At 44.1% G+C, this 20348-nt stretch overlaps 1 long non-coding RNA gene across 2 annotated transcripts; it reads left to right on the top strand.

Annotated features, from left to right (window-relative positions):
• The first annotated feature begins 15823 nt into the window (after positions 1-15823).
• Positions 15824-19884, top strand: LOC123093712 (uncharacterized). Of its 2 annotated transcripts, XR_006445514.1 has the most exons (6): positions 15824-16286; positions 17224-17364; positions 17963-18186; positions 18266-18363; positions 18504-18678; positions 19591-19884. It is a non-coding gene; the product is annotated as an uncharacterized lncRNA (long non-coding RNA). The 2 variants fall into 2 exon arrangements; XR_006445513.1 differs by having other exon boundaries at positions 17224-18186.
• The last annotated feature ends 464 nt before the right edge of the window (positions 19885-20348 follow it).

Raw genomic sequence — 20348 nt, 5'->3', positions numbered from 1 at the left:
TAATATGCGGCCCTGCCCCAAGGAATTGCTGCAACAAGCCAAAATAACTCCTCGGCTTGGGCCTTTTCGGCCACAGATGAGTGACCACATCCGTCATGGCCAGTCTGGACAACCTATTCAGCTCAGCCCACTCAACCAGCCGATCACTCAACGGAAGTGGACGCTCCGGACTATGGAATTGAGACCAGAAAAGCTCTTCCATTTCATGATCCTCCTGGCTTCGAAACTGCACGACTGCGTCAGCCGCACTCGCCGCCAAGTCTAGATAAGGATCCTCCGCACCATACAATCGGCCCAGCGGAGCATACTTCGGATCCGTGAACTTCCTACGCAGCATAGAGGGCTTTCCAGCCACAATGTCTCCGACCTGACGCAGTTCCTCCTTCATAGCCCGCATCGCACTACGGGCATCCTTGGCCTCGGCATCGGCCTTCTTCAGGTCCTCTTGCTCCGCTCGGCGTTCTCCTTCAAGAACCTCCAGGCGGTCGGTAGCAACTCTTAATTTCATGGCCATTCCAGCCATCTCCTCCCTGCTTCGGCAGTGAGCAGCCTTCTCGGCTTATAACCCTTCCGCTGCCTTCAAGGCAGCCGCCTCGCTTTTTCTGGCTTGCTCCTTGGCCCGAGCAAGTTCTGCTCGAAGGTCTTCCACAGCAGCAGCACCATCTGCATCTAAGCATACAATTTGTAAGGAATGGGCATTAGCTACCTTACTAACCAACCGCGGGGCAACCACATACCTTGTGACTCATCAAGTCGTCTATTGACCAGCGAGATGTCCGCATCCGCAGTGTCGAGTTGCTTCTTCAGCTCGGCAAATTCATCAGTCCGGCTGGCCACCGAACGTCCCGCCACCTGCATGGGAAAGGCGACAGTTAATAACTGAGATTATGATCCTAGGCACGCTGTCGTTTTCGATAGCATACCAAGTCCCAGGGGCTACTATCTATACAGGGCGCACTTCATGTGCAAAACTGTCAACAGGTATGTCATTTGTTGCGTACCTCAAATCCCATCAGTAAACTTCCGACAGCCTCATACAACCCGGTTTCGGCAGATGAGATCCTCTCAATCACATCACCCATTAAGGTGTGGTCATCTTCTGAGATGGACGCCCTCTTAAGCAAATCATGTAGCTCCACCGGCCGTACTCCAATGGGCGCCGAACTCTCCGGTCCCGCCGAACTCGGGGAGACCCTCCGTGATGACACCTCAGGGTCGTCCACCCTGCACGATGGGGCGGCAGATGAGGGCGTTTCGCTTTCCATCATCTCCGGACGAAGGTCTCCCGAAGATGAGCTGTGCTGAGATGAGCTGAGATCCGAACTACAAGGTAAAAACTTCGTTACCTTTAGACATTAAGCAGGGGTGTCTGATAATTATAAAATCCCCCTTTTTCACTTACGGCTCATTAGAGGGCTGATTCCTCCGAGGAGACACTACGGCCGGGGCGCTTTCTAGCACAGGACCTTCCGGTACATATTTCTTTCCCCGCTTTGAGGCCTTGGCCTTGGGGTCTTCGGAAGCGTTCCTCTTCTCCCCCTGGAAGGAGGGATTCTCGATTCCTCCCTTACTAAACGCCTCCTTGGCAGAGGTGACAGTTTCCCCGTGCCCCCCTTCGCCCTCATTCGAAGGTGCGACCTCCAACATTTTGATTAACACGGGATCCTGCGTGGTCTCAGGGAGGGGGGCCGGACACCGTATCAGTTTTGCTTGCTCTATCCACTCCTGTCCAGGGATAGCTGGTTAAAAGGCAAGCTCACGATAAATAAATGGACGGTGTGTCCGGACACAGGGCTACTTACTTGAGTATCCGGGCGATTGCAGCTTAGGCCAGCGTCCTCGGTCAATTCCGGATGCGTCTCTTGCGATCCGAAGAACAGTTTATACATCTCCATGGGAGTCAAACCCATGAAGTGTTGAAGAGCTCGTGGCCCCTCCGGATTAAATTCCCACAGGTGGAGGGGGCGACGTTTGCAGGGCAGTAGGCGCCGGATCAACATGACCTGCACCACTGCGACCAGATTGATCTCCCTTTCTTGGAGGCCTCGAATCCGGTCCTGCAGCAGGGGGACGTCTTTGGGCGGCCCCCAGTCACGCCCCTTGTTGACCCATGACATCAGCTGCTGCGGAGGGCCCGAGCGAAAGACGGGCGGCGGCTTCGGCCTTCTGCCCCGGGGAGCGGTGATATAAAACCACTCCTGTTGCCATAAGCCGAGCTCCTCCTGGAAAGAGCCCTTGGGCCATGGAGGTTCGGCCCTCTTGCTTATAACCGCCCCGCCGCACTCTGCCTGACACCCCTCAACCATCTTTAGCTCCACGTTGAAGGTTTTGAGCCACAAGCCGAAGTGAGGGGTAGTGCGGAGGAAGGCTTCGCAGACGACAATGAATGATGAGATGTGGAGGATGGACTCCGGAGCCAGGTCGTGGAATTCCAGCCCATAGTAAAACATGAGCCCCCTCATGAAGGGATCCGTCGGGAAGCCTAAACCCCGACAGAAGTGAGACACGAACACGACGCTCTCGCCAGGCTTGGGAGTTGGGATAACTTGCCCTCGGGCAGGAAGCCTATGCGAAATTTCGGAGGTTAAGTACCTGGCATCTCTCAGCTTTAGCACGTCCTCCTCCGTGACGGAGGAGGGCATCCACCGGCCTCGTAGGTCAGGACCGGACATTGTCGAAGATCGAAGTTACCTGAATTTGGAGCCCTGGGTGTTGGAACTCGGGGAGAGGGGTGGATTCGATAGAGGATTGAATAAAAAGCACGGGCCTTGGTATCATTATAAAGGGGAAGAATACCAAGAGCCGTCCCCGTGACCGTTTGGAACCCGCCTTCGATGGAGGGGGCGAGGCAGCGGGCGCGGTTGGGTTACCCACGTCCGTATTGATGGGAATCCCGGAATAAGGGGAACACGATCTCTGCTTCGACAAGACGTGCCAAGGAAACCGCCTCGCTAAACGTGCTAAGGTGGAACAATAAAAACAATTCGAGTAAAGGCTTGGAAGTGGTGTGACGTCACGCCATAGAATACGTCAGCAGATTGATCTTGTGTAATATTATTCTCTCTATGGTGGTATGTGGAATTTATTTTTGCAGAGCCAGACACTATCCTGGTGTTCACGATCTTCTATAAATTATTCGGAGGAGGAACCCGCCTTGCAATGCCGAAGACAATATGCACGCCGGACTCATCATCATTGAAGCCTGGTTCAGGGGCTACTGAGGGAGTTCCAGATTAGGGGGTGTCCGGATAGCCGAACTATCATCATCAGCCGGACTCCAAGACTATGAAGATAAAAGATTGAAGACTTCGTCCCGTGTCCGGATGGGACTTTCCTTGGCGTGGAAGGCAAGCTTGGCGATACGGATATGTAGATCTCCTACCTTTCTAACCGACTCTGTGTAACTCTAGCCCTCTCCGGTGTCTATATAAACCGGATGGCTGTAGTCCATAGGACGAACAACAATCATGCCATAGGCTAGCATCTAGGGTTTAGCCTCCTTGATATCGTGGTAGATCTACTCTTGTAACCCACATCATCAATATTAATCAAGCAGGACGTAGGGTTTTACCTCCATCAAGAGGGCCTGAACCTGGGTAAAAACATCGTGTCCCTCGTCTCCTGTTACCATCCGCCTAGACGCACAGTTCGGGACCCCCTACCCGAGATCCGCTGGTTTTGACACCGACACCACCCTTAACCCAACCACCGGAGCAGCTTCTGACGCCCCGTCCACAGCCGCAGATCCGCGTCATCGACATCATCCTTAACCCAACCACCGGAGCAGCTTCTGGCGCCCCGTCCACGGCCGCAGATCCGTGTCATCGACACCATCCTTAACCCAACCACCGGAGCAGCTTCACCTACGCCATCATCCACGGCCACAGATCCGCTTCGCCCACACCGTAGTCCACCCTACCGGAGCCGCTCCACAAACACCCTACTCGACGGTTCTAGATCTCCTTACCGGACCCCGCCAGCCAGCGCAGCGTCATCACCCTTGACGTTTCTAACCTTATTCCCACTGTCTGGAGAGATGCCAAGCACCCGCCATGGCCTAGGTACTTGTCACCTTTAAACCTGTCCAGCCTCACCTCCCCGATGTACTTCAAATATTCTAACTGGTCGAGGTTACCTGTTATGCAGCTGGCAAAAACCACAAGGACGATGTTTCTTCTGGATCTAACAACTTGGCCAACCAAGATCCTGGACTGAGGCATTGCTATGATCTTGTAAGCGCGTCTCTCTCTCTTGTATTGTTCTATGCCTGCCAGCGTGCTTTGCTAGGATTTTCGACCAGTAATCCCTTTGTGTAGACAATGATTTCTACTACTGGCTGCTAAATTAGATATGTAGATGTCATACATGATACTACCTCGTACCTCTTTTCCTAAATATAAGTCTTTCTAGAGATTCCACTATAGGCTACATACGGAAAAAAATGAGTGAATCTACACTCAAAAATGCATCTATATACATCTGTATGTGCTCCATACTGGAATCTCTACAAAGACATATATTTAGGAACAGGGGCAGTACATTACACAATATCATAGGTGGCATGTAGGAATTCCAGTGCACTACATTAGGCTCCCTTAGAGTGCCTGCTAGTCCAGCATATAGAGTCATGGCAAGTTTATGGTACTCAAACAATCGTTAATTGGTGGTTTAAATATGCGCAAGGGATATGCAATGTAGTATCATGTAGAGATGTCTAAAATTAGCCGTGTCAACTTGCAGATAGGGTTACATAATGAAAAAGTACAACATGTATGTGGCAATTTCATGGAACATTGCAAAAAAAGGAGAGGCAGTGGTGAGCCTATACAGTGTGCTATGGTACGTCACTCCTCCATTGCAGTTATTTGTATGCCAGTTCTATTAGCCAAGTTTCTTTGGGACAATTATTACGAGTTATCCTAAGAAAATAAGCACTTGTGAATATAAGCTCCATGTAATAAGCCAACCAGTTCTTTTCATTGCGTTTTCAGCTTATCTTTGGTATGATCAGTGGAATGTCTAGATTGCATTATATTTTTTCCATTTTGCTGCCCATATGGAAATTAATTTGACTTGCAAACATCACAAATTGAACCTAGTGCAGTAATTAATATGATGGGAAAACAGACCATCACTATTTGCTCAAAATGCAAATACAAAGATACCATCTACTTGGCACAATCTACTTTGGTCAATGTTTTCCATAGAGATCCCACTTCCTAATTTAAAGGAAGAATGCATGACCCACATTTAAATGAATAACAATTATTTATTGAAATTCGATGGTCCAAGTGGCTGGTTATTATCATATAGCAGCAGCACCTGAAAGCATCATATAGCAGCAGCAGCAACTCGTAGCAACTCATCATACAGTAGCAACAGTCTACAATTCATCATATACGAGCAGCAGCTCATAGCAATTCATCATATAACAGCAGCAGGAGCAGCTCATAGCAATTCATCATATAGCAGCAGCAGGAGCAGCTCATAGCAATTCATCATATAGCAGCAGCAGGAGCAGCTTATAGCAACTCATCATATAGCAGTAGCTCATAGCAATTCATCATATAGCAGCAACAGCAGCTCATAGCAACTCATCATACAGCAGCAGCAACTCATAGAAATTCATCATATAGCAGCAGTAGGAGCAGCTCATAGCAATGCATCATATAGCAGCAGCAGAAGCAGCTCATAGCAATTCATCGTATAGTGGATCAGAATGAAAAATTGGCAAAATATCAGAGGAGATCCTCACCTTGTTGGATGAGCTCATCCTTCAACAGCACCTCAAGGCCATGGCCTGGGAGGAGGGGAGGGGGAATAAGGTGCCTTCTGCTGCAGTGTGGCATTAGCCGTAGTTGTACAGCGCCCGCCGGAGTAGTGTGTTGGACGAACCACAGTGGAGCAGCTACTTGAGACCATGAGCATGAGGGGCAGCGCCAGAGGGAGGAGCAGCCAGGTAGATTTGCCCCTACCCGCCGGCCATGTAGCCTAGCTGGACATAGCGTCGTCGAGGACCAGGCCAGATGGGACCAGTGGCGACGGCTCGCTGGAGGAACCCTAGTGCTGCAGGCAGGGGATCGAGGTAGAGGGAAAGGGGAGAGGAGATTCAAGCGGGCAGGCAATGAATGCTTGCGTGTTTGTTTTTACTTGAGGGTCAGGTGTAACACGGGCATCAACAGTTGCATTTTGAGTGTAATATAGGCAGACAATAGAGTCATTTCACTATGCCCCTTCCCTTCAATTTTTAGTTAGGTTCTACCTGAAACACCCCCCTCCAAAGTGAAATTAGTTAAGCCCAAGCCCATAACTCAAAAATGACTTCTTTACATCTTTTATGGCTTATTTTGACAATATGCACTGAAAAGGCGAAATCGAACTGGCCCTTAACCTGCAATTCAATTGTGCGTGAAATGACAAATCACTCCTGCCTGCTATCTATACATTTAGCCATCATCATACATGGCATAACCTAATACATGTGCGTTCCATTATAGAATCTGGAATATGCAATGTTTATGTTAGTTCATATGTTGCACATGGTGTTTAAATGCCCCTTACATCTGGTCAGTCAAGTGATGGTCTTTAAGCCTCCTTCTTTGCTTCTTTTCTTGATATGTAAGATTTGCTCACACATCTATTTAATTGCTTGTTTGCATCAGCCAGCCATACTAGGACTGTTTTCTTTGATTACTTGCTGTTCTTGACCTAACACTCTAACAGAGCTTGTCAACGATTTAAACACTAAGGGCTGCTGTAGTGGGGCCTTATCTAACTCATAGGTGACATAAAGGTTTGGATGTACACTATAGTAGGCTCTCCAAGAGTACCTGGAGATCCAGTTCGAAGGTATGCCTAGTTTTTACATAGTGCAGACATAGTAAATGCTCATTTCATTGTGTGAAAGTGCAAGAGATGCAGCATGTTTCATTATGTGGTGTTGTTTTGTTATAATCTCATCCTTTTGTGTTCACAGACTGGAAAGTATGCATATTTATCTTCCAAGGAGACGAGTAACTAGTTTGTGTCACCTTGCAGAGGGGGTACAATGAATATAAGATTGAGGATTTCCAGGTACAAGATGTTGGGAAGGAGCCTTGCAAGAGAAGTAGGAGCTGCGTTGAGCCTCTTCCACCTGCTAAGGTAAGTCACTGTATGCAACTCAACAGTTCAATTCCTTGTTTGTTTCAGGCATAGTTAATTTGCTCTTTTCAATTGCTTTATTTGTCCTCAGTTAATGAGATGCCCAAATAATCATGACTAATGTTCGGTACTTGTATAACTATTAGTTGACATAATTAAAGGCCTTACCATTTAATTACTCTGCCGAAGTGTGCCTAAAGCTTTGAAGTCTATTAACCAACTATTATTGCATGAGGCTCACAATCTAGTTTATACTACGCTAATGATTGCATAGTTTTGCCTGCTGTACTATGTTTGTATGAAACCCTCTACTGTTCATTATGCTCCCTAAGACTTTAATTGAGATACAGAATGGCCAACTGCTTGCTTATACGCAACGTGCTGTCTATATTTGTAACTTTTCTGTGTTTTCGATTGGGCCCCAACATCATGCTCCGCTGGTGAACTAAGAGGGATTTCTGTATGCAGGCTGCACAGACTATCTTTCTTATAATTTTTAAAATATCACCTGCTTATGCTTCATGACGTGTAACATTATTGTTAGTAATAAAAAATAGTGTCTTGCTCGCTTCACTATTGTAACTATATTTTTGCCCTAGTCATGTGTACTTATAGAAACATTTCAGGATGAAGTGACATCAACACAAAGATCTGCGAGCAGTGCGGCATGGCCGTTACCGAATGATTATGGATTGGAATTGGAATGTGCTGATGTTCTCGAGCATCAACTAGAGGTGGCAAGACAATGTGTACATGATTGTCAACATTTAATCAACAAGTTGAGACTAGACATGCAGGTATTAGATGCAGGAGTCAAAAAATGAAACAAGACACTGAGGTAACCATGAAGGAATTGGAGATTTTGCAGACTGAAATTTGTGCTACCTGAATCCGGCCAATCAATTATAGTTCAAATGGAGTTAAGTTGATGCGCGTCCATGATGTATGAGCTGTATTTGCCCAGTGTATGTAATTAGTTGTTTGTGTATGCTTTATTAACACCTGTGCCGAACCATAATGCCCAGTGGGTATAATCGGCTATAATTTCTTTATTGTATAGTGTAGGATTATTCTACCTTTCTATGTCTTGATCTCTTTGGTGTATAGTGTATGCTTTTTAGAGGTGATAGTATTGAGTAGGATAATTCTTTGAATATGCTATATCGCTCAAACGGGGGCCAACTCGCCTGACCATGGCCCTTCATGAGCCGTACGATCCCATGGGTCATGTATGGGCCGTCAGATCCATGGGCCTTCAATCGGCCGTCAGACTCATGTGCCTTCAATGGGCCATCAGACCCATGGGCCTTCGTTGGGCCGTCGGCTCCATGGGCCTTCAATGGGCCGTCGGATCCATGGGCCTTCTACATCTTGTAGGATCCATGGGCCTTCTACGTCTTGTAGGATCCATGGGCCTTGTAAGGGCCGACTCATTTATGGGTATTGTACGGGCCTTTAATGGGCCGTAGACGGGCCTTTAATGGAAATCGTACGTTTTATGGGCTGGCCATAACGGGCCGTTAATAGGCCGTATTTGGTGATGCTATGAAAATGGCCCAACAGATTAACGGTCCACAAACGGGCCGACTGTAACGACGGGCTGAATTTGGCACACAAGCAGAAAATGACAGTAACTGGCCGTAAGTAACCGAATGCTGCAAATGAGCCCAAGAATAAATGGGCCCTCAGAAGGCCGAAAGATAACTTGGGCTGGAAACGTCCCAATGGAATAACAGGCCGTTAATGGGTATAAAGTGATACACTGTTCATTATGGGCCAGTTTCACCACGGGCCGTTTATGGGTGTAAAGTGATACACTATTCATTACGGTCCAGTTTCAACACAGGCCGTTAGTGGGGCAATAGTTACAAAGGGCCTCATATGGGCCGAGAGACGTCATGGGCTATACATGGGCCAGAAGTGAAAATGGGCTGGAATCATATTGGATGGCCCAGATGACGCTACTGGGCCTAATTCCGATAGAGCATAACGGGCCTTGGGTTAGCGGGTTGTAAATGGGCTATGCGAACAGGCCGTTAACAGGCTTTCCATGGGCCGGCCCACCACCTTTTGACCAAGTCAAACGGGCCGGCCTTTTCACAGGAATGGGCCACTGTTGGGCCGTGCCACGTGTCGATGTATCATAGGCGCCTTCTGTCCAATGAGTGGATGACATCTGTCCCAACGATGAGCCGACACGTGTTTCATCCAGCCAATGATGATTTTACACGTGGAAAATCCCCATTGGTCGGGGCTGTTAATGGGTTATTGGATCCAAAACCCGACCCGATAGCTTAACAGCGTTCCGTTATGGTGGATGCCACGTGTCGGTCACCCTTGACGAAAGCACTTCTATGATGCGCGATTTATCATCATGGAAGTGGACACTTCCGTGATGATAATTTTGGTAATGTCATGGAACACTTCTACGACAGCACAGGTATGACTATCTTGATTCTGTCATAAATTTGTCATGGATGTACATGCATGACAAAACGCGACCTACTATGACACACACGTATCATTACGGAAGTGTATTTTTTTTGTAGTGGGCGCCGGCGCCCAGCCATGCTCGCGCGGCTTCCGCCCCGGTTGGGCGCCCGCGAGCACCTGCGCCCTTAGCCGCCCAGCGCCCGTTAGGCCCCTTTGGGCCATTGAAAACGGGGCCCCACCCCCACTTGAACATTTTTATAAAATAATAATAATAAATTAATTAACTTAATTAATCTAGTTTAATTAAACTTAATTAATCCTGCTTAATTAGACCCTAATTAACATGTTAGTCTATGACAGGTGGGTCCCACTTGACCCACATGTCAGGTTTGACTCCAGTCAACCACACTACTAACTGTTGATGTCACACTTACATCATGCTGACATCATCACATACTATTCTGGATAATGTTAGTTTAAATTACTTAAATAAATTCCAAAAAAATGTTTAAAACTTCAGAAAATCATAGATAATAATCCATAACTCGGATGGAAAAACTTTCTACATGAAAGTTGCTCAGAACGATGAGATGAATCCGAATATGCAGAATGTTCGTCCACCACACATCCCTAGCATAGCGAACATGCAACTTTCCCCCTCTAGTTCATCTGTCCAAAAACGCAAAACACCAGGGATACTTTCCCGGATGTTTCCCCCCTTCGCGAGTATCACCTCCTACTGCGTTAGGGAACACCTCGCACCGTTACTTGTCATGTCATGCATCGATATGCATTTGTTTGCATTGTATTCATTGCTTCTTCCCCCTCTTCTCTCCGGTAGACTACGAGACTGACGCCGTTGCTGGTGCCCCGACCGGCTATGTTGTTGACGACCCCTCCTTGCCAGAGCAACCAGGCAAGCCCCCCCCCTTGATCACCAAATATCGCCTATTCTTCCGTCTACTGCTTGCATTAGAGTAGTGTAGCATGTTACTGTTCGGTTAATCCTATTTTGTTGCATAGCCTGTCATTGTTGCTACAGTCGTTGATACCTTACCTGTAATCCTAAATTCTTAGTATAGGATGCTAGTTTATCATCTGTGGCCCTACATTCTTGTCCGTCTGCCTTGCTATACTATCGGGCCGTGATCACTCAGGAAGTGATCACGGGTATATACTTACATACATACATACATACTATATAGATGGTGATTAAAGTCGGGTCGGCTCGTAGAGTACCCACAAGTGATTCCAATGTGAGGGCTGGAAGGACAGGTGGCTCCATCCTGGTAGAGGTGGGCCTGGGTTCCCGACGCCCCACGACTGTTACTTTGTGGCAGAGCGACAGGGCAGGTTGAGACCACCTAGGTGAGAGGTGGGCCTGGCCCAGGTCGGTGTCGGCGGTTACTTCATAATGACACGCTTAAAGAGATCTTGATATTTGATCTGAGTCTGGCCACTAGCCTATACGCACTAACCAACTATGTAGGAACAGTTATGGGCACTCGACGTCGTGGTATCAGTCGAAGCCTTCTTGACGTCAGCGACTAAGCGGCGCGTGCTGGGTTGGACTATGTAACGCAACTTCCTTTGTAATGGAGGTTGCTAGGTCTACTCACCGGCCGGGTTCGCAATGTGCAGGTGTGCAATGGGCAATGGGCCCAAATCCCTGTGTGCATAGGATTTAGACCGGCATGTTGACCTCTCTGTTGTGCCTAGGTAGGGCGGCGACGTGTTGATCTTCCGAGGCCGGGCATGACCAAGGAAAGTGTGTCCGGCCAGAGGGATCGAGCATGTTGGGAAATGTGGTGCACCCCTGCAGGGGAGTTTATCTATTCGAATAGCCGTGTCCCTTGGTAAAAGGACGACGCGGAGTTGTACCTTGACCTTATGACAACTAGAACCGGATACTTAATAAAAACACACCCAGACAAGTTCCAGAGACATCCCGGTGATCGCTTTCCCATAGGGCGACGAGGGAAGGATCGTCGGGTAGGATTATGCTATGCAATGATACTTGGAGGACTTCAATCTACTCTCTTCTACATGCTGCAAGATGGAGGCTGCCAGAAGTGTAGTCTTTGATAGGACTAGCTATCCCCCTCTTATTCTGGCATTCTGTAGTTCATTCCACCGATGTTGCCTCTTTACACATATACCCATGCATATGTAGTGTAGATCCTTGATTGCGAGTACTTTGGATGAGTACTCACGGTTGCTTTGCTCCCTCTTTTTTCCCTTTTTTCCTCTTCTTCTCGGACGTCGCAACCAGATGTTGGATCCCAGGAGACAGGCGCCACCGTCGACAACGACTCCTACTACACTGGAGGTGCCTACTACTATGTGCAGGCCGCTGACAATGACCAGGAGTAGTTTAGGAGGATCCCAGGCAGGAGACCTGCGCCTCTTTCAATTTGTATCCCAGTTTGTGCTAGCCATCTTATGGCAACTTGTTTAACTTATGTCTGTACTCAGAAATTGTTGCTTCCGCTGACTCGTTTATGTTCGAGCACTTGTATTCGAGCCCTTCATGCCCCTGGCTTGTAATATGATGCTTGTATGACTTATTTTTTTTAGAGTTGTGTTGTGATATCTTCCCGTGAGTCCCTGATCTTGATCGTACACATTTGCGTGCATGATTAGTGTACGATTGAATCGGGGCATCACAGCCACTTGGGGGCATCCCGAAGCTTAGTTGCTTGCTACGTCTTTGAATATTATCTTGGGGTGCCTCGGGCATCCCCAATCTTAGCCTTTTGCTAATCCTTATTCCTTCATCCATCATAAGATCACCCAAGACTTGAAAACTTCAATCACACAAAACTCAAACAAAACCTTCGTGAGAGCCGTTAGTATATGAAAGGAAACCACTACTATAAGTATTATATAAAACCTATTCATATTTTGTTTTTGCATTATATCTACTGTATTCCAACTTTTCTATGGCAAAAACTCATCAAAGAAAACCATAGAATCATCAAAACAAGCGCACAACGCAAAGAAAACAGAATCTGTACAAAATAGAACAATATGTAACCATCTGAATATTTAGAATACTTCTGTAACTCCAACAATTCTTAAATAAATTGGTGCGCTTGTGTAATTTATCTATTAATCTTATGAAAAAAGAATCAACTCAAAATCACTCTTATGTTAAAAATGAAAAATAATCTTGTGAGCGCAAAAAGTTTCTGTTTTTCAGCAAGATCAAATCAACTTTCACCCAAATCTTCCCAAAGGCCTTGCTTGGCACAAACACTTACTAAAACACACAAAAAAACACAATAATAACATTATAATAATTGTTCTAACACACAAGAACAGAAAGCAAAACGCAAAAATAAATTTTATTCATTGGGTTGCCTCCCAAGAAGCACTATCGTTTTACACCCCTAGCTAGGCATAACGCGTCAGATCTAAGTGTTGTCATCTTTGGTTCTAGATCCGTAAGATGCCCTCATGATTGATTCATATGGTGGCATAATTCCTGTTCTACTTAAGTGTTCCATTTCCTTCCTTAGTGTAAATTGAAATTTAATATTGCCTTCTTTCATATCAATCACGGCACCAATAGTACGCAAAAATGGTCTACCAAGAATAATTGGACAAGACGGATTGCAATCAATGTCAAGAACAATAAAATCTATAGGCACATAATTCCTATTTGCAAGAATAAGAACATCATTAATTCTTCCCATAGGCTTTTTAATAGTAGAATCCGCCAAGTGCAAATTTAAAGAGCATTCTTCAATATTGGTAAGACCAAGCACATCACATAAAGATTTTGGAATTGTAGAAACATTAGCACCCAAGTCACACAAAGCAAAACACTCATAATTTTTAATCTTGACTTTTATAGTAGGTTCCCACTCATCTTGCAATTTTCTAGGAAATGAAACTTCTAATTCCAACTTTTCTTCAAAAGCTTTCATCATGGTATCAACAATATGTTTAGTACAAGCTTTATTTTGTTCATAAGCATGGGGTGAATTTATCATGGATTGCAACAAATAAATACAATCAACCAAAGAGCAACTGTCATAATTAAAGTCTTTGTAATACAAAATAGTGGGCACATCACTAGTTAAAGTCTTGACCTCTTCAAACCCACTTTTATCAATTTTCTCAACAAGATTTTCACCCTCTGAATCATAGGACGCCTTCTAACTAAAGTTGACTCTTCTCCAGTCCCTTTTTCATCAATCTTAAATTTACTAAACAAAGAATCAATAGAAGAAATACCAATCATTTTAAGATCTTCATCCCTTTTATGATAATAATCACTAGAAAACGCTCTTTCTAAAAATTCTCTTTTAGCTCTAAGCATAGCGGTTCTTTTTTCACTTTCATCGATAGAAACATAAAGAGCTTTAATTGATTCTTAAACTTTACGCACAAAAAATTTCATCTTGATAGTTTCTACATCATGAGAAATTCTATCAACACTTCTAGACAAATCATCAATTTTATTCAACTTTTCTTCTATCGAAGTGTTGAAAGCTTTTCACGTATTTATAAATTCTTTAATATTGCTCTCAAGATCAGAGGTGTTTCTATTATTATTATAAGTAGGATTACCATAGGAATTACCAAAGTTATTAGAGGAATTACTAGGAAAAGGCTTAGGATTAAAACTACATTTATAAGCATTGTTATTGAAATTGTTTCGCGAGACAAAATTCACATCTATGGCATCACTATTTTACTCAATCAAAGTAGACAAAGGCACATCATTAAAATAAATAGGACCACTTTTATTAGCAACCAACTTCATAAGACCATCAACCTTTTCACTCAAAGAATTTATTTCTTCTACCGAATTGACTTTTTTACTAGTAGGAGCTCGTTCGGTATGGCATTGAGAGTAATTTGCCATAATATTGTCTAGCAATTTAGTAGCTTCACCCAAAATAATTTCCATAAAAGTACCCCCCGTGGTGGAATCTAAAAGATTACGAGAAACAAAATTCAATCCCACATAAAAAATTCGTATGATCATCCAAAGATTTAACCCATGAGTTGGGCAATTCCTTAGCATCAATTTCATCCTTTCCCAAGATTGTGCAACATGCTCATTGATACGTCTCCAACGTATCTATAATTTTTTATTGTTCCATGCTATTATATTATCAATCTTGGATGTTTTATATGCTATTTTATATGATTTTTGGGACTAACCTATTAACCTAGAGCCTAGTGCCAGTTTCTGTTTTTTCCTTGTTTTGCGTTTTATAGAAAAGGAATACCAAACGGAGTCCAATTGACCTGCCAATTTTTGTGATTTTTTTATGGACCAAAAGAAGCTCCCAAAGTAAAAGAGTTGGGCTAGAAGAGTCCCAAGCCATCCACGAGGGTGGACGGCGTGCCCTACCCCCTGTGCGCGCCCCCCTACCTCGTGGATGACTCGGAGACCCCCCCCCCCTAACGTGAGACCGACGCGAAAAATTCCTATAAATACAGAAACCCACGAAAAGAAACCTAGATCGAGAATTCAGCTGCCACAAGCCTCCGTATCCACGAAAAACCAATCAAGACCCTTTTCCGGTACCCTGCCGGAGGGGGATCCATCACCAGTGACCATCTTCATCATCCCGGCGCTCTCCATGACAAGGTGGGAGTAGTTCACCCTCGGGGCTGAGGGTATGTACCAGTAGCTATGTGTTTGATCTCTCTCTCTCTTTCTCTCTCTCTCATAATCTTGATTTGGCACGATCTATATGTACCGTGAGATTTGCTATTATAGTGGGATCTTATGATGTTTCTCCCCCTCTACCTTCTTGTAATGGATTGAGTTTTCCCTTTGAAGTTATCTTATCGGATTGAGTCTTTAAGGATTTGAGAACACTTGATGTATGTATTGCATGTGCTTATCTGTGGTGACAATGGGATATTCAGGTGATCTACTTGATGTATGTCTTGGTGATCAACTTGTGCGTTCAGTGACCTTGTGCACTACACCACGACACTACAATGACGACATGCATCTGTTGGCATAAGTGTACATTAGCGACACATTGTCTATCGAAAACAATAACGACACATCGATTGTGAGAGTTGCTGTAGAGTGACGATGTTCTATGTGTCGTTAGTGCTTAAAGGTGTGCGGACATACAATGTGTCGGCGTATGCATTTTTTGCTGTTAGATTATCCGTCGCTGTTGCTTGGCGATAGAAAAAGTGTCGGCGTATGTTTGGACCGAGCCACGCGGGACAAGTGCCCATCTTATCTCTTTCTCCGCCCGGCCCACCCATCTTCAACTAAAAAAACTCTTTCTCTTCCTCCCACGCCACACACTCTCCCACCTAAACCTAAACCTAGGTGACCTGCTGCCGCCAGCCCCTGACTTGACGTCCGATTTGCTCGCGCTGCCGCCTCTCCCACCATCGACGGCGCCTCCCAAAGCAGGAGATCCACCGTGACCGAAGCAGGTCAGGCGGCGGCCCTGGCGCACGTAGATCGGCCAGCGCTGTCCGACGTCGAGCTCCTCTGCTCCCAGTGCCAGATCCACCTCGGGCTCCATCTCCACAACCACGCACCGGCAGCCGCCATGGAAGTTCTCCTCCCCGCCCCTCTCTCCCCCGGGCTGTTGGTTAGTTTTGTTTTGGCCGCTCCCCTTCCTGATGTGGTTTCCTCAAACCCGCACGCAGGTGCTCTATGTGCTTGCTTCTTCCCTTTCGGGGACGCAGCTACTCCGACGCCATGGACAAATGTAAGCATTTTTCTTCTCTCCCCTTCTGTCCGTCTCCTTCCTACGGCCTGAATTTGCTTACTGCACAACAGTAATTATTTCTTCAGGGATGAAAAAAGGAGAGGTCCAGCAATCCAAATGTCCTTCTCTTGAACTAATGAAGCACAATCCTTTGCAGCACCTTAAGTTTCAGACTGAATAGATTATGTTGGCCACCTGTATTTGGAAAATTTACCCGATGTAGTATGTACATTTAGTTTCCTAGAAGGCCATTGTGCTTGTCGCTAATTAGTAACTCACATTCCAAAAGTGCTGGTGGAAAATTGTGAAATTAGTATTTCAGTTTGCATCTTTGTACAGAACATGTTATAAGGTCAATATTAACACTAAAAGTTGGACTATGTATGTAGTGTATGGGAAGTTTTAAATGATTATGCGAATTTGCTTTTCCTTCGGTTGTGCCTCAGATTTCACAATCATTATTTATTTATTTTAGAGAATAAAAAATGAAGAGAGAGATTATGGGGTGTGGTGGCCATTAGTTGCTTCCGATGTATGTTGACCTACTTGCCTTTCCTTTTGTTATACATGCAGCCCAAATTTACGGGGGGTGTTATATAGCTTGGCAATGGATTATATTGTAAACCATCTGCTAGTTTATTCCTTGACTTGTCGAAGATTGTTGTTATTGCTTCAGAGTTCATATCAAACATATTTCACTTTTGATAATTTGGACATGTTATTTCCTAAGTGCTAGCTCCAAAATAGGACATGCATTTCCGTAAAAGCTCCAAACTGTGACAATTAATTTGCACAATAAAGTAATTAATGATACACCAATTTAATGTTTTTTCTTTTTCTGCGCTACTTGTATCGATGTTGCTTCAGTTTCAGAATTTCAGTCACGTGTTTTTATCTATCTATGTACCAATCAATGGATTCAACTCTTGTGCCGCAGGATTACAAAAGGTTGATGCAAACCAGCTCCAGAATGAGCTCAAGGCATAGAGGAAGAATGAGGAGGAGGAGATGAGCACACTTCTGAACCACTACCTCCATATCTGTGCAGTTCTAGAAGGAGCTCAAACATATTTCTCATGTCTCTGAATTTCCTTTTTCTTGTACTGGATATCTTCTTGTTCTTTCACTCCTAACCAGTAGACTTCTAATCTAGGTGCTCATTATTTCTACTTGTTTGTTGTCTCACGGATCACAAGTTTAATGTTTACTAAATCAAGAAACCTTCTGAATCTGCTAACATAGCCTCCATTTACTCTCTGCTCAAGTCTATTTGTGGCATATCTTATTTTAACTTCTGTTTTAGTCTGCTCAAGTGGAGATCTCCGTAAACTTCAGAAATCATAGTCACGAAATTGTAGGGATGAAAGGGGTAATGGAAAATTGTATTTCTCTAGTCTCAGTTTGTTCTTCCTTGGCGCCCTACTATTTATGTTTTTGTCTATTTAGTATGTATATTCGTAATGAATGCCCACTTCTCCTATCTATATTTTCATAACTATGTTTCTTAATTATACTACTAATTCACACGAAGTTGCTTGGTGGATAGTGCAGTTTTAACCTGCTGCTTCTCGATAAAAGTTGTTGCCATGTATTTAACTCATCACATAATTTACTCAGTATGCATATTTTGCACTATTTTTTATTAAGCATCATGGTCTGATATGTGCCACTTGCAGGAGAAAAGATGGAAGGAACAAGAGGTGGAAGTATTGCAGAAAACAAAAGGAAGTTGTGAGCTCTTGTTGAAATAAAAAGAAAATATTTAGCATTGGGAGAAAACATGAGGCCCCCTGGGGAAGTAGGCGGCTCGTCCCAGCGAGCCAAGAAGTAAGTTTATTCGGAGTTGTCATTGCTAAGTGTAGCTGGCATCAAGAGTTATGCTCATAGCAGGCATGAATTGGTAAAATCAAGCACCTCTTTTTGAAAGTTATGCATCCGATTAGTTGGTTTTCTAATTATTAGGGAAAAAATTGTTGCAGGCTGAAGAACTTGGCTATGACATGCAGAGAGATGAAATATTGTCATAGCACATACACGTAAAATTGGAGTTCCTACCGCACAAGCGGAGACACTAATTGTTAGTCACACATACACATCATGTGTTTTTCTTTAGTACAGCCATGCATGTGACTGCATATTAATCGATGACAAGTATAGATTGCACTGACTTCATTGTAGAAATAAATTAGGTGCCTCATTTGCTCTATTTTTTTGCAGAAACAACCTGAAGAAGCAGCTGAACCACCAACAACACTTGCAATGGAAATTCAATTTCATCGAGAAGATGAACAAGTTTCTACTCTACTAGGGCACACAGAAAAAATGCAATGATAAATAGGAGAGATGCATCAAGTTCTATTTTCTCAAGGAATCGGAAATTTGGAAACACTAGGTATTATTCTTACTTTTTGCCATGAGTTGACATTGCCATGTTTCGCTTGATGCTTGGGTAGGAAGACATAGGTTCAGAATGGGGAAAAGGGTCCATAGTTTGAGCTAAACAATATTATTCTTCTTTTGGGCAATCTTTGCAATTTTGTTGTCAGGTTTCATGCATCATAACTAAACACATGTAGTGCAGTTTGTAGTGTCATTATAAATGGATGATGCATGAGGCTACTAGAGTATCTAGTTTCTATCGGAAATAGATAAGAATTAAGGGCAAGATAAGGTGATACTAAATCTGGGCTATAGCAGAGCATAGAATGTTTGGTTTCTACATTTGTATGTGTGCAACGCAACCGCCATTGTCATGCAAATAGTACGCAGGCTAAATGTGTGATTTAGTACGCAAGCTAAACTGAATGTTTGCTTGCATATTTGTTCAAATACGGTCAGTGGAACAATTGTCCGTCAGTGTGCAATTCCTAGTAGCTAAACTGAAACTTGCTCTCTTTCAAAGATCAGCCACAAAAAACAAATACTTGACCATTATTTTTCTACGAAGCATATTTAGTTCAGTCCACATATTAGGATTACACCTGAAGCATTTTTTAGGTAAACATAGGTGTTGTAGCCTTTTGCAGCATCTGTTTAGTTTTAGGATTTTAACCATAGCAAAAAACAACATATGCGAATCCCTATTGTATACCACAAAATGTTTCATAGCATGCATGAACCGCAACACAAGCGATGTCCTTTAAATTGACTTGTTTTCACCAAGTACACTATTACATATATGACTGCTGGTACATGTATATGTAATAATGCTTGTTTCTTAGACCTTTGGACTCGAAGGCAACTCATAAATTTGAATACATTGTATTATTTCAAAGATTGCTGAAACATATGAGTTCTTTTGTAGGGACAAATGGTAGAAAGTAGCAAGTCCACTGGCTGATTGAAGATGTTCTCGTGATTGCTTTTGTTGAGAACACGGATGACACATTTTGTTCATACAGAAGTTGATTTGGTTTGGCAATTGAAGAGTTGGTCTTCCATAATATTCTGTAGCAGTAGCAGTCCAGTGAACAAGCACTTGGTCTCTTATGAATTTTGGCCATTATGTTTGTAACATGCCTCTCTAGTATATGTGACTTGTGCATTTCCGTAATGGTTGTAGCTAACTTGAGTGAAGAAAACTAATGAATCTTCTATATATATTGAATGAACACATTGGCCAATGATATCTTGTGATGAATAGAAGAGTGCAATTGTTTGTATGTATTGCATATTGAACATGAGTTTAATATTATGAATGTAATTGCATTCAAAATATTGTGCATTTGCATTTGTGCTGAAATGTAGAACACTGGCAACAAATGTGTCGGTAGAAGTATCTGACGTCACACAAACTATCGGCATAGCGCATTGATAGACAAACTGTCAGCGTAGAAATGCACGTCGCACAATTTGTCGGCAAAGCACACTAACAGATGATCTGCCGGCATAGAGTTGTCTGTCGGTGTAGAAATGTCTATCGGTGTAGATATCACAAATGGCGTCATACTGTCTGTCGGCCTAGATTTATCTGTCGGCAAAGATCTTTCCCGGCGGGACTATAGGCGTCAGCTCCTTTCTATCGGGAAAGGTCTTTGCCGACACTAAATGTGTCGCCTTAGG

Source organism: Triticum aestivum, chromosome 4B (genome assembly GCF_018294505.1).
Source record: "Triticum aestivum cultivar Chinese Spring chromosome 4B, IWGSC CS RefSeq v2.1, whole genome shotgun sequence".
Lineage (NCBI taxonomy): Eukaryota > Viridiplantae > Streptophyta > Magnoliopsida > Poales > Poaceae > Triticum > Triticum aestivum.
This window is presented reverse-complemented; position numbering and strand designations above follow the sequence as displayed.